This window comes from Alosa alosa, chromosome 9, assembly GCF_017589495.1.
Source record: "Alosa alosa isolate M-15738 ecotype Scorff River chromosome 9, AALO_Geno_1.1, whole genome shotgun sequence".
NCBI lineage: Eukaryota > Metazoa > Chordata > Actinopteri > Clupeiformes > Clupeidae > Alosa > Alosa alosa.
Genome location: NC_063197.1, coordinates 22,923,605 through 22,938,604, shown reverse-complemented (window position 1 = coordinate 22,938,604; position 15,000 = coordinate 22,923,605). Strand labels below are relative to the sequence as shown.

Here is a 15,000-nt window from a genome sequence, read left to right as displayed (position 1 = left end):
TCATTTAAAAAAGGCCTCTTTTTTTCCGGCATGCACACAGCCCTAGCATCTACATCCAAGATGAAAAAGGAAAAAGGAAATCCATCTGTTCACAATAGCCCAACAAGAACACACAAGCCTTTAGGGCAATTAGAGTTTTGCTCGCCTTGGACTACCAGCCGTTCTCTTCGGTTCTAACGTACCTCTGAAGTGTCCCGATGCCATGTATGTATTTTGGTGGTTTGGCTTTAGATGAACTATTCTCAGCAGGATGAAAAAAGAGACTATTTTCGTGCCTAATTCAGGCCACACATTTTGTCTTCAGAGACCACAATTTTTTTTTCAACAAAGATGAAAATATAACGTCAAAACACAAGTCTACTTGTCTCTGTGTTTGGTGTAATGCTTTATAATAGAGTCAGCAAATATGATTTAACAATTTAACTTAAGTCCTTTTTTTAGTGAAATGAGCTGAACGGCGAAAATATAGACTAGAGAGTTCAAGGGAAACTCATTATGGGATGGAAACCTTGCAATACCATATTGTGCACAGCGGATAAGAATGAGGAAAGGCATATGACAAAGACCTTGTTGTGCAGGCCTGGACCCAGTAGGTTTTCAGATTTGGGGACTAATGACTGCAGGAGCCTGCCCTGCCATTAATCATCCCTCTGGACACTGTGGGCAGAGCTTGGCCAGAGCACGGCCTATGTCCGGACAGGCCACTGACCCCTGGCCTGGTCACTGCCTCTCAGCCAATGGGGCGAGCTGGCCGCTGAGGTGACCACAGCGCTGTGGGCTACCTGCTGCCTCGGACAATGCAATTGGACACAGCCTTCAGGATGATGGAGGACGGCAGATTATCCACGCTGACCACTCAGATGACCAAGCTCATATGACCGCTTACCACATGCAGAATTGAACGAGATGGCAAAAAAATATAACGAGTCCCATTAGATTCGGTCACCATCGATTCAGTGCCGTTTTTGTTGTTATTTTAGGACCATATTGGCTTTTCTAAAGGATGCTAGAATGAGGTATATTGGCAGCAGCTTGGAGGCATCTGGGAATCATTCATACATATGAATTATATTTCTTTTAAAGAGATTTTATGAAATTGTACTTTTTCTGTAAAATAATTCCCTAAATATAGTAAACATGTTTCATGAAAGAGCTCATCTTTTGAGGTCCCTGTTGAAAGTCTAAAGTAGGTGGAAGTGTTTTAACAATTAGGTGGTCAAACTGACAGACAGGCACAGTCATCTCAGCAGTGTTGTTTATGACCCTGGGCCCATGCTGTCAGCATAATTACTAACATCAAATCTAATTGTGAATGACCCTGCAGGACTCTGGCTTCATGCAGTCAGCCCTCTACCTCCTGTCCTGAAGGTATTTATGTGTACTTAGTGTGTGTGTGTGTGTGTGTGTGTGTGTGTGTGTGTGTGTGTCAGAATCCTTCTGTGAAGGCACGCATGCAGGTGTTCCCTCACACACCCACCTGATGGACCCCTGCTATCATAAAACAATTAGCCTCCACCTGGCCCAAATGAGGCTGGGAGGCTCTAGCTCTCAGTGCAAATGAATCAAGCCTCAAGCCACGCTAGGCTTTGACCTGTTTGGCCACTTGTGGAAGGCCCTCAAGCAGAGTTTTATTTTACATTTGCTAATGCAGTTCTAAGCTTGCTTCGGCCTGGTGAATGCAACAAGAAACCAGCAACAGAAACGACTGGCTAAAGGGTAGAACTCAGAGATTCAGAAAGTGTGTGTGTGTGTGTGTGTGTGTGTGTGTGTGTGTGTGTGTGTGTGTGTGTGTGTGTGTGTGTGTGTGTGTGGCTTGTCTTGGCCTATCTGGCGTGCATGTGCATGTATGCGTGTGCAAGTGCACATGTGAATGGTCTGGATTGTCTGTTGTGGTTTTCAAAAACGATGAGACGTGAGTCGTGTGCCTTTGCCACCATACATTTTCTCCTCCACTTTGGTCGACCAAAAAATGTTTTTCCCTCCAGAACACTTTCATCCTGACATGTGAAGCTTATCATATCATCACACAGCTAGCTATCTACACAACGGCTAAAGGCTACAGTGTTTTCAGTTGGTGAGAGATCAACGTTTGGTAAAAACGCATGAGAGCTGAAGAGGGTTATGCAGCTTCCAAAACAAGGCACATGAAAGATGTCTGACTGCGCTCATCACTCATCCCTGGATTATACTTAAGGTCTTTGACATCTTTGATTTCTCTTAGATCCTGACAAAAAGGCACAATGTGCTCTATGTTATGGGGCTGTGTCAGTGGCTTGGACAGAGGGAAAGGGCCTTGGATTCCAGGGAGTTGAACCACAGTGGCTGGGCATTTAGGGGCTTGAAAGAGAGTGCCGATGGCAGCATCTGTCGCCTTTGTGGTCAGTTTGGAGAGTGTGATAGAGATATAAGCTAGTGGATGTGCTTAGAGACACGAGGACAGAGATGGATGGTGTCAGGGTCACATGCATCGCTAGGCTCCAAACCCACAATCTTATCTTTGACCCACAGTGGCAAATTGATTTGTTCTGGAGCATTACTCATAACCGTCGACTGGACTGTAGGTCTTCAAAGTCATAGCCTCTGAATTAGGGTAGTGTTTTAAATCCTGAGCCATGTTAGATTTAATTTCATCACCAGCAATGATATTTAGCATGTTAACTTTATTGTAAACTAACTGAAACTACCATATCACAACTGTCGAATGTTTATCACTTAGAAAACCAACATGGTTTCTTGTGTTGACAGGAAGAATGTCATTTAGTTAAGTAATGGTTTTATCTTTGTATCAAGCAAGCTAACTTGACATTTTGGTGACTGTTTGCTGATAAGATCATGGAGATAGAAGAGGCACATTGTGTTTTACTGTTGTCATAGCTACATTATCTAGCCTTTTGCAAGCTGACTAGCACCTTCTCAAAATGATGGAAAATGATTTCAAGGAACTTTGCTTTCACCTGCCTTACTGTTTCTCAGTTTGAATGGTTTTACTGTAATAGTGTTTTTCTTGGTGGTGTTAGAAAGAAACATTGCACTTTTCTGTGCTTAAATGGCTATTATAATTGATTGTAGTTGTGTTAAAGTGTCAGACAATTTACTTTAACTGTTTGTTAGGTTAACATTTTAAGTAGTTTTGAGTACACAAGAGCAAGTTTGGTTCTTTAGTGTCATAAACTGAATTATTAAAAGTAATTCAACAAACTATGCTATTATAGTAACTACAATGGGTCCTGGTATTACTGTATGTTCTGTTCTCAGATTGTCATGACTATCACCACAGAATAAAAGCCCAAAAACATTTCAGTTTTGTTTATTTGTGAAAACTAAATTTTGTCATCTTTCACTTTAGTTCCAGACACCCCTGTGACTGATAACTGAATAGCTGTCTGATAAAAAGAAAATGGCTTCTGGTTCAGACGGAGCCCTATGAGATACTTTTAGTAAAGGGAAGTAAGTTGTCTACAGTAGCTGTGAGGGATTCTTTGGGAGCCTGGCCACGGGGTGAGGTAATGGGGGGGTGGGCCGTATCCTGTTTGCCTGAGAGCGTGGCTGCAGGGCAGTGGACGTGGGGCATGATGCCCTGTGGGGTGGCCATTAGGGGGAAAGGATGCAGGGTGCCTGGGGGAATGGCAGGCCTCCAGGAACCTAATCGGAAACTCCTGTGCAGCCCACCGGAAAAGTGGAGTTCCTGTGCTGTTTGTGAGAAACCGGCAGGTGCTCTAATGGCTCCGCTTAGAAAAAAAACACAACACTGTAGTGCTTTCTTAGGGCTTCGGATACTTTTGTTACAGGCTAAGCCTCTTGCGGAGGACTTAGCTGCTGGCACATTGACTCTGGTATAAAAAGCAGCAGGGGCATCGTTTTCAGCCTGGTTAGCTATATTGTCCGTTGTTTGGAGAAAGAAATTTGTCACTTCCAAAATCTGGATTTAGTCCCCGGGGAACTCTTCAACGCATGTCAACAAATCATTCGCAACAAATAACAATTGTTTGGGAATCAGAAGTTGGCCAAGACGTTAACCGTATTCAATGACAGACATATGAAAATGTCCATTTCCTATGAAGCATTTCCTTGTAAAGTAAACAAGGCCAGTGAAATCTTTGTTCCATTTGGCATGTACCATTCTGTTCAGCAGCCATTGCTGACGCTGCAGCGTAGTTGTACTGCTCCACCTCCACTCTCGTAACCCACTGCCGTTCAGGTGACTGATGTTGTCCCCTTTGATATCTCCCTTCAGCAGAGCACTTGTTCTCATCATTGGCCTCTTCATCACTCGGCCCTTTTGTACGCTGGCATCTGTTCAGTGCTCACCCCCCTCACTCTCCCCACTCCTCACTGCACAAGCCGAGGTTAAGAATCACTGGGCTCATTATAGCTCAAGGCCCTGACTCGCCTCTGCCTGAGAGTGAAATTAATTGCGCGCTAAGCAGAGTGGAATTAACAGCTTGTGGTTCCCAAATCTCCGAGCAGGGCCAGGCTTATCTCGCTCCAAGCCCCCCTCACCTCCCCCCTTTCACTCCCTTATCCTCCTTGTTACAGAGGCTTGTCATTGTGGCGGGGGGGGGGATGATCGGATGGTGTTTGCGGGCCTTGTGTCCGTGTCTTTTGTCTTTTGGCGGTGAGGGGATTCCCTCCCTTTTGTGTGCCACTCGTCCCCTTTGATGCGTTAACACAGCTGTGGGCTTTAGTCACTCTGAGCTGGCCGGCTGACCCCTCACCCCGGCCTCTACTGTATGAGAAAGAGAAACAGTGACAGAAAACAAGTCAATTTAACTGTGGGCTCACAATGGTTTCAGTTGCAGAGAAGAAAACTTGTGATTGTGGTTGGAATGAGTTTGTGTGTAAGGCAGGATTGAAATAGACATATAAACCCACAATAAACCCACAATGACATCAGATGATTTCATGTCAATGATTATGTGGTACTTCACCTACTTTGCAGGTGTTCATGTGCTGCTCATGTACATTTCTAAATTTCTGTTCGATTTCTTGAAAGACCGTGCTTAACTGTAAAATGTACACATTCATTTGGATTACACTTTGGGTTCCCCCTTTGCTACACTGTAAGCAGTTATATGGATAAAGGCCTCCGCTAAAGGCCTGAATGTAAATGTAAATGTGACGTCAATTCATTAGTGTCACTCAACCGACTCTGAGAGACAGAGAGAGAAATAGCTCAATTTAGAGCAATAAACTCCTGGCAGGGCTTCCTGGTCAGCAGAGGCTGACCCTCCGCGGGATTCCAGGGCATGTGTTGTCCAGCCATCTGCCCACTCCCCTGTCCGCCGACTCATCGCCCCGAAAGTAAAATTTAGAAACAATTGCCCCCTAAACAACGCGTTAATGACTTTACAGTCCCCAGAAAGACAGCCGGCAAAATAAAACTACAGGGTCCCCACAAAACCCTTACATGGCTGTAAATATGTATTAACCAGAAAATGGGCCTTGTTTGGGACCATTTAAGGCGGACAAAGGCGACCTGTGGCACAAAGAGGAGAGGTGCAGAGTGAAAGAGGGGATTCTACTTAGCTAATGAGTCCACCCATAGACATGTAAAGAGGGGGGTCTTTAGGAAGAGCGATAGGCCTTCTGCATTCGAGCTGATAGACTGTAAAAGTGTGTGGGGCTGAGGGCTCAAACATTGGCTAGCTTTTGTGTCAATGCTAATGCAGTGAGGCGCAGTTATGTTTCAGCGTGAGTTTATTGGGGTTAGGTGGGGGGTGGGGGACAGGAGAGGAGAATATTTTTTTTTCAATAGTCCATGGCAGTGAAAGGACCTTTGTTGACAACCCCCTTGGCTTTCTTAGTTTCAGTTTCAAAGAGAGGAGTCCTACGCTCTCAACTCTCAAGGAACGTTCAGTGGAAGGGGGCGAATGGAGATGGCCAATTTCATCACAGGCCCTCCACTGCACAAGAGTGCTCCTCAATCACACTCCTTATCTCACGTCATTTTGCTCCCCTCAGTGCAGAAGTGGCTGTTCCATGACTGTGCACTTTACAGAACACTCCAAATGAGTACATTGCTTTATAAATGTGAAAAGTCAAGCTAAGCCAAACCAAAGAGTATGTAAACTGCTCTCTGTCCAACACATCCATTGTATGAGGCAAAAATCGATAGTTGTTTACAGAAGTGGACTGGAAGAGTTTGAACATTTAGTATTGCATAAAAAGCCTAAGGTAACAGTAGAACCACACTGTATTTCTTTACAGTGAAAAATCTATTTGGGGTGATTATAGTCCACCCATTTTTGCTAATTCAAGGAATAACAATGCTCTGATTGGACTCCACTAAGGTTCTCGGTTTATTTCTTTTCAACCACACCTTACTAAACTCATCAAGGCCACTCTTGATTAAGTCATCCTAATCAGTGGCACCATACTAACCTGATTGCTTCCATCAGAGATGAAAAGCAGAGAGAAACTGAAGCCAGGTAGTGGAAATCCCCTGGGAGGAGAGCTGGGAAGCCCTGTCTGAAACATTTGAAACATTTCAATTGAAACACTAACTGTATAGATATGGACTCAAATGGCCTCTTAAAGCTGCGTAATGCCTGTCTGTCTACGTCCAATTGCCTATGTCACCATATATGCTTGTATTCTCAAATTAGGCCTATCAGTGTCCTCTCCAGGAGGTGATAAGGCACCAGGGCTGGCCCTGATTATAATGTAAAGCAGGTATAGCAGTTACCCATAACCCTGGTACGAACCTGGGGAGAGACAATGGCCCCATTTTAAAGGAGGGCAAAACACTTTAGGAAGTGGCGTATAAGATAACACAGTAAACTATCATTAACCTAATAGTATAATTAAGAAACTCTTATATTAGCATCTCGTTAGGCAGAAACGTATGTAAGAGAGTCGGCTAATTTCCTGGTCTTCTGTATTTGTGATACAGACGATGTAGTGAGTTTGGGGAACGGGTTAAGATGATTTTAGTCTCAGTATGTGGAGTTTTTGAAGTTGTGGTCATTGTGCTGTAACATTGCAGATGATGTGGAAATACCTCTGCTCAAAGGGCAAATGTGGCAGATGAACCATGCCATGTGTCCAGGTCAGATGGTGCTGCGGTCTGATTGAAAAAGGCTTTGCAGCCCAGCTCGGACATTAGCATCCAAATGCAGGGCCCTCACAAGTAGATGAAATTTTAGGTCAGGGAGAAGCAGCTACCTCTAAAATAGCACGGCTCCTTTTGCAAGGCTTGGGGCGGGACTGTGTGGAATGGTGTAGGGTGGGGGTGAGCGGCTGGGGGGGTTTCTTAGCTCTTCGGATTAGTAGTGAGAGCTGAAATGGACAAGTTGGGGGTGTGTGAGGTGGGGTGCAGAACACACACACACACACACAAACCCATACAGTTCTCTGCTGAAACACCTAATCTGGTCCTGTGATGCCCTGGCGGCTTGGTTTCACTGCTCAGGGGGATTTGATGTTTGCTAGCCAGCTAATTACGGCCTTTTATCACTTTGTGCTGCCCGGGCCTTAAGCACGGCTCCAGCTCACTCGAGAGTAGCCCCAATCCCCGAAATCTGCTGGCCCACTGGCTATGATCTGAGGGACAGATGTGGGATAGAAGCCAAGCTGTTTGCGCTTATTTGCCATCTCTATCCTGTCCGTCAACACGTTATTCTTTTCTCCCAACACGGCCCGCGACAATAAAACCGCAACCTGGCTTTGTTTTTGATGAAGACGCCGCACTGAGTTCCCTTGCACACTGTTTGTGGGGAAATTTGTTTGAGTTGTCGTAAGTGTCTTGTGCCCCATCCAGGCTTGTTTGAGCACAAGTGCTAAGCCGCTCTGTGATTGCTGAACAGCACAAGTTTTCTGTGTAGTGGACTTGTTTACACTGGGATAGCACAGTCTGTAGCATTTTCATGCAAAGATACATTTGGAACAGAATGAAGTCTGGTGAGAACTTCATGTGCCTGGATTTGGCTTACAATGTTGGAGTACAAAGAGCTGTTGCATTGATGTTAACATTTAATCAATGTTTTCTAAAGTTGGTACCATTATTACTATGGCATGTTTTGGTCTTTTGTGTATCAATCAAAATATGAAATACTAAATCATACAAGTTACACTAATTTTTTTTAGTGATAGGTCATTTGGTTGAACACTGTGGAACATTGCCAAAAGTCCAAACACCCCAGTTAATTTATTTATTAATAACATGCCAATGTTTTGTGTCTGGACTTAGATGTATCAGTAACTGTTAATTGTCTGTTTAATGTTTTTTTTAACACAGATGATGTTCACCCCACCCTTTGGAATTTTAGTTTCTTATTTCCATGGTGTTGGCCTCAAGTCAACATTAACACTTACAACAAAAGACCAGAGAAAAAGATTGAAAGAAGAAGTGTCCTTGAAAGCACTTCAGTGATAGCCATCTTAGCTTCTCATTTATGTGTTAATGGTCATTCTCCCTCTCTCTCTTTCTTTCACATACACATTCTCTCTCTCACACACAGACACACACACACAACACACAGAGCTGGACAAACGAGCGACCATCCTCCTTTTCTTACCCAGCAGTCCTGCGTGAGGCCTGAAGTGTTCCCTAGCGAGGGCGGTAGTAGATGAGGCTGAAGTGTGTGCTGAAAGAAGGGAAACGATTTCTTAGCAGGGCCTTTAGCCCCAAGGTGTGAAACACGTTAACACCTTCCCAGACTGGCCCCTCGTGCCACTCAGCCAGGGGGATTTACGACATGCCACCAGAGTCCACCTCTGCATTATTGGAGTACGACAGGCAATTTGCGTTAGCAGGCGAGACTTTTTACACCCGCAAGTGTTTGGATTGCAGTTGTTTACAAACACCGAGAGTGTGATTGAGTCGGTTATATAAAAAAGCAAGTGCTCTGGCAAGTGTACCAATGCCACACTTTGGTCTTAACTAGAGTTGGTTGCAGTAAAACTGGAAATAAACCTAGATGTTTTGACTGAATAAAATGCATCATTATGGGTTTTATTGGCATTTAAATCAACAACATATATTTGTGCATGTGTGTGTGTTTGAGAGAGAAAGAGAGAGAGACAGAGAGAGAGAGAGAGAGAGAGAGAGAGAGAGAGAGAGAGAGAGAGAGAGAGAGAGGGTGTGTATGTATGCAGGCACACTTGTTATCTGACATCTAACCTGAAGGCTTTTAAAACAGGAAGGCACAAACTACATGTTGTGTATTTGTGTAAATATCCTGATCTTGCACTTGCCTGTGTCACACATGTGATATCCTGCAGGCTTGGCTCTTCTTGATTCGGATGGACCATGAGAGAGAGAGGGAGGGAGAGAGAGAGAGAGAGAGAGAGATAGAGAGAGTGTGAGCAGGGTGTGGTCTCTTTCTCCACACATATTCAGATCAAGTCACCACAGAGGCCAGCTTCTGGCAGAGGTCATTGATTATTGTCATGCAGACCAGTAATGGGCTGGCCCTACCACTTCTCCACTGTGGGATTTGTTGTTACACCAAGGCCGAACAATTCCTAGCAGTATCTGCTGACTTTGTAAGCTGTTAAATTAATGAACCCCAAAACCTGCATGGCAGATGTAGCTTGCTCTTCAGTTTCTGCTGACAGAAATAAAAATGACGGAGGATTTGCATGCTATAAATGTGTCATTCGTGGAAGCTAGAATTTTTTTATTATTAGCCCTCAAATATCGTCACCAATAAAATGTCATATTTTTCCACAGTTCGTTGTGATTAATCTAAGCTTTTATATACATCCCCCTTTTATGGTGCAGTCTGTAACACCCAGTAAATTAGCCTTTGATCACCATCGAGAGGGTGGCTTCTCTCCCTGTAGGGCTGTTTCAGGGGCTATGCTGACAGCCAAGACGTGTGGGGTACCCCTTGGCTTCTCTCGGGGCTGCTATGTTTCTAACCATCTGTCTTCACCTTAACGAGAGGCCCCCACCGGCGACCCCCCAGAGCCGAGGTGAGAAGTCTAGGGGATCAGGCAGGGTCACGCTGAGTAAAGTGTGTGTATGTGACTTTGATGTGTGTGTGTGTGTGAATGTGTGTGCATGCTTGTGCATAATGTGTACATGCTTATTGGTAAGCATGCATACGTGTATGTTGGTGTGGACATGCTGTTATGGGTATGTGCATACGTGCGTATACTTCAGTGCACACAATCAGGTGTCTAACTGTGTACATTATTGTGTGTGTGTGTGTATGTGTGTGTGTGTGTGTGTGTGTGTGTGTGTGTGTGTGTGTGTGTGTGTGTGTGTGTGTGTGTTTGTGCTCGCCAGCCATCCGCGGCTGAGGTGACATCACTGGAGCCAGTCCTGGTGGCCAGACTCCAGACGGTACTCTGGTTTACTGCATGCCTGACCCCGGTGAGTCATTAGCACTCTGATTGAATGTGTGCTGCTGCTGGGATGAGAGCGCCGGCTGATTTAGTGACACCCAACAGTCCCCTGCGCACACGTACGCACACACACACACTTACACACGCACACACACACACAGACAGACACAGACACATACAGACAAACTCCCCTGCAGTTCATCATGAACTCATCTGTGACTCAGCTAATAGGTAGGCCTAATGACCTCAGCACCCTGCCGATCTCACGATTAGGTTGATGTGTGACTGACCTGTACTCATGCATACATGTGTGTGTGTGTGTGTGTGTGTGTGTGTGTGTGTGTGTGTGTGTGTGTGTGTGTGTGCGTGTGTATGAGTGTGTTTCTTGTGACAATAGGACCTATGGCCTATGTCTGGTTAGAGGTGTTTGTGTGTGTGTATGTGTGTGTGTGTGTGCGGGCGGGTGGATATGAGTTGTGTATGAGTGTGTTCTTGTCACAATAGGACCTATAACCTATGTCTGGTTAGAGGTGTGTGTGTGTGTGTGTGTGTGAGAGAGTGGAGACAGGGGACTGCACACAATGATGATTTCTCATCTCTCACGCGCCTCACACATCATGTGCGCTGAATCAGGTGAAATCATGTGGGGTGTGTTCCTCTGACGTCAGTCGCCGGGCCAACTAATGACCAGACACATGAAAAACACACCGGTAGCCATGGTGCTCCCGCTCACTGGCAACTCATTATTTCATTTTACTACCACCCTGTGACAGGACCCCCATTCGCCTCGGAGTCTGATCGATTACGCTCTCTAGCACTGGCAGGACATAATGCGGTGCTCCCTGTGTTGTTAATATTCGGCCAAAGATATCGGCGTTTTAAGCACACAATCAGTCTGCCATCTTATTCAGTGCGTCCAGACAGGATGTTTTCATGAGGCCAGCTTCTTTTTTCCTGAGAAAATTCATGAAGTCATGAAGTCATTAGTGAGGGTATAAAGCTTTGTTTTTTTATACCACTTCTTGTTTAGTAAGACTCTGCATTTTGTCAGACATTTCAGAAGTTTCTTTTTTTTTTTTACTCCAGTGTTTTGACTGAGCAGTGACTCCAAGGTTATGCTTTCGGGCGTGTTTGGCTGGAGGGCCACTCTCTCCAGAGAGAGAGACAGGAGCATTTAACTGGAGAGCACGTGTCCTGAGCTCCCTGCTGCTGTGGTCCACTGCCCGCTGGTAGGCAGCTGAGCAGCTGAGTGAGTAGCTGCGCCTCAGGCACAGAGAGTGAACAGCCTCCGCGCCTCGCGCTCCCCTGACCCGCATCCAGACCTGTGTATTCATTAAACCTGTTTTCAAGTGGTGGGTCACCATAGGTGAACTGCATAGTTTCAATCCTAGAGGGTTGGGGGAGGAGGGATGCGTGTGTGTGTGATTGTCTGTCTGTGTGTGTGTGTGTGTGTGTGTGTGTGTGTGTGTGTGTGTGTGTGTGTGTGTGTGTGTGTGTGTTGGGAGGTTGGGGCGTGGCAATCACGCGATCATTTTGACAGTCATACCTCAGTTGTGAATAAACAATAAACACAGTAAGAAGAGTCTCAGTTCATTCATCAGGTTTTGTATACACTTTAGCAACATGTGGCATACATATTGTATTGCTCTACGTTTCTCTGCTACCGCATTGACCCTAATAACTCCTGTGCCAGGCAGAAGCCATGCATCTGTGCTTTTTATGAGCGTTGCTTTGATTCGCGGCCCGGCATAATTGCGGGGGTGAGGGGGTGGGGATTGGGGTGTCAAAGTTCACCCTTATCAGCCAGCCAGCCTGCCTGCCTGCCACTGGGCTATGTTGGTGTTTATGGTCATTATCAGGTGCTGCAGCATTCACCCTCGTAGCGTGAGAGATCCATCAAAGTGAGCCTCGCCCCTCTGATGCACTTGCGCGTGGCCTCTCTCCCCTCCCTCTCTCTCTCCCTCCCTTGTTTTTTCCCTACCTCCCACTTGCTCGCTCAAACACTCCCTCCCTCCCTCTCTCGATGCTCTCTCTTTCCCACAGTGATAGAGATCTGAAGTGTGCCATAAAGGGGAGCCATAGATCAGAGCGCACAACAAAGGCGTGCGTCTCCTAAGGCTGCTGATAAGGCCGGCGAGCACCTCTCCTCTCCGCTCCTCGACCCTTCCACTCCCATGTCCCGTGCCCACACTCTGTGCACCTCTGCCGTGCTGCTGGGTTGCTCCCACCACACACATACACAAACACACACACACACACACACACACACACACACACACACACACACACGCCCCAGCTCTACCTCCTCAGGACATATTGACATCCTGACCAAGGTCTTTTCCAGATGACCACAGACAAATGGACAAATGGATGCCAGTACCTCACTGGCACTTAAGACGTGTAATATAGAGGATGTGGTGGAGATCCTGCGCAGATCTTCCCAAGCCTCATTATGTCCTTGTTGATAGACCGAGATCTTTGCTTGTAGGCGCAGGATTAGATGACGACTGAGGGGACGATTTAGGCTTTGTTGGAACATGTATTCGTGATAATGTGGGCTTCCTGAACACATTAAGTGAGTTCATGTGTATGTGTTGTAGAGAAATGTCTATCATTGATAAGAGTGTAAACATGGTCAGATAAATATTATTTACTGAGTGACCTAACAGGAACTCCCATTTGGTAAATTGTTTCCTCTCACTTGTCTGATGGAGCATAGACTCCCAAGTACACAGGATGTCTTTAGATAGTTGTAAATAATTACTATACTGTATATTCACAAGTGAGCAAACCACACTGGGTGGGTTAGGGTATAAGACCGCAAGCAAAGGCACAAAAATATACTATCTGATGTTGCAATTGCCTCATGTGCACTGTACTAACAAGACTTCATAGTTATATAATATAATAACAAGCGACTCCTGATTTCTCTTTCTCATTATAGATCATTGTGTGTGTGTGTGTGTGTGTGTGTGTGTGTGTGTGTGTGTGTGTGTGTGTGTGTGTGTGTGTGTGTGTGTGTGTGTGCGTGTGTGTGTGCGTGCGTGCGTGCGTGCGTGCATTGTCACCAATTTAACGAGCCCTTCGCATCTCTCACTGGGGTTTCTCCCAACGCGAGGCCGGCACGATGGCCCGGGACAAGTGTTTTTTTCTCATGCCTGCCTCTCGCTGCCTCCTTTGTGGCAGGAGATGGAGACCCCTCTCTCTCTCGGGCAGCCGTCCGGCCCCATGTCTCCGGCCCGCCAACCCCCCTCACCCCCCCCCCCCCCCCCCCCCTCCTCCTCCTGGCTGTCTTTGTTCAGCAGTCAGTGCTGTGGAGCGGGCCAAGCTCCAGGTGCCAGGAGGGATTACGCCAGGCCAGGACGCTGGAGAGAGAGAGAGAGCGGCAGCAGCACTGGTGGGAGACGCCTGGCCGCCACCGCTGACGACCTGTGGGAATGCCCACTCAACGCTCCGGGCCGCCCCCGAGCAGCGGGGTGGCAGTGGGGGAGCGAGGGGCGGGTGGGAGGGTGGGGTGGTGGGTGAGGGTGGCGCTCGGGAGTGTGGGAAACGCGACGGAGAGCTGGCACTGTCACGGGGCCGGAGCTGGTGGGAGAGTGCCAGGGCAATGCAGGGCATATGGTGGGTATTCAGCCCCTCGGCCCACCCCACCCCCTTCGCTCTGGTGCCAACGTGCTGATTTGCAAGACTGACTGTGACTCAGAGTGGAGTTTCCCATTCTGATAATCTCTTTGTTGTCTCTCGCCAGCCACAACTTTGGGGATTTCATGTGCTAATGGTGGCTCGGAATGCCACAGGTGGCGATACGTAACGCCCACGAAGAGGTCAGCTCTGTGATCCCATTGATTTCTTCAGCACAAAGAATGGGAAGTGTGTGTACGTGAGTCATTACCCACCATGTTGATATACTGTATACAGAGCATGTACATTCACTACACTACACAGGGGCATTTGTGTTGCCTCAGCCTGGTTGGTTTAACTCGTCATGGCCTTTTAGAGTGGGCAGACTTGTAACTTAATACCATTTCACCAGGAGTTACATCTCACCCTCTTAATTGTGAAGAATCAACCCAAGTTTAGGTCAGACTATTTTTTTTCTCAGTTACTTTTTTACTTACGGTAGCTGTGTTTAGACCATACAGCGTTTTTATAATAAATGCTCTCCATGGCAATAGGCACTGCTGGGATTCGAACCCAGGATCTCCTGTTTACTAGACAGGCGCTTTAACCAACTAAGCCACAGCGCCATGTGGGAACCCAGTGATAGGAGCAACTCTTATCAGGTTACAGTCAGTCAACAGCAAAGATATTTGCTTTACACACACCCACCCCGGATACTGGTTTCTGTGTATCTGTTAAAGAAGTGTGACACAGTTAACACATTTAAAACAACACACATGAAAATGAAAAAAATCAAGCGTCAATTAAATAATGCAAAACAAATAAATGATCAGCCATTCATGCCATCTGGAATCTCTGTTGGATTTAATGTAGTTGATCTCAGTTGATCTGAAGGTGTAACCACGACTAGACCAAGTGCTCTGAGGGAACATTTGTTTAGTATGGTCTGGAGGCCGAAGCAAATGACGACCCCAGCTGTTACGTCATTTCCCTCTAAATAGCGTCACCCTGTAAACAGTCTACCAGAGCCCAGATAAGCCTACTGTAAGCCTTCTGTGGAGATCTCTATCTGTTCTTTTCTCTAGC

General features: G+C 46.3%; 1 non-coding gene across 1 annotated transcript; it reads right to left on the bottom strand.

Annotated features, from left to right (window-relative positions):
- Positions 1 to 14,466: 14,466 nt before the first annotated feature.
- trnat-agu lies at positions 14,467 to 14,540 on the bottom strand. Its single transcript has one exon. It is a non-coding gene; the product is annotated as a tRNA-Thr (tRNA).
- Positions 14,541 to 15,000: the final 460 nt, after the last annotated feature.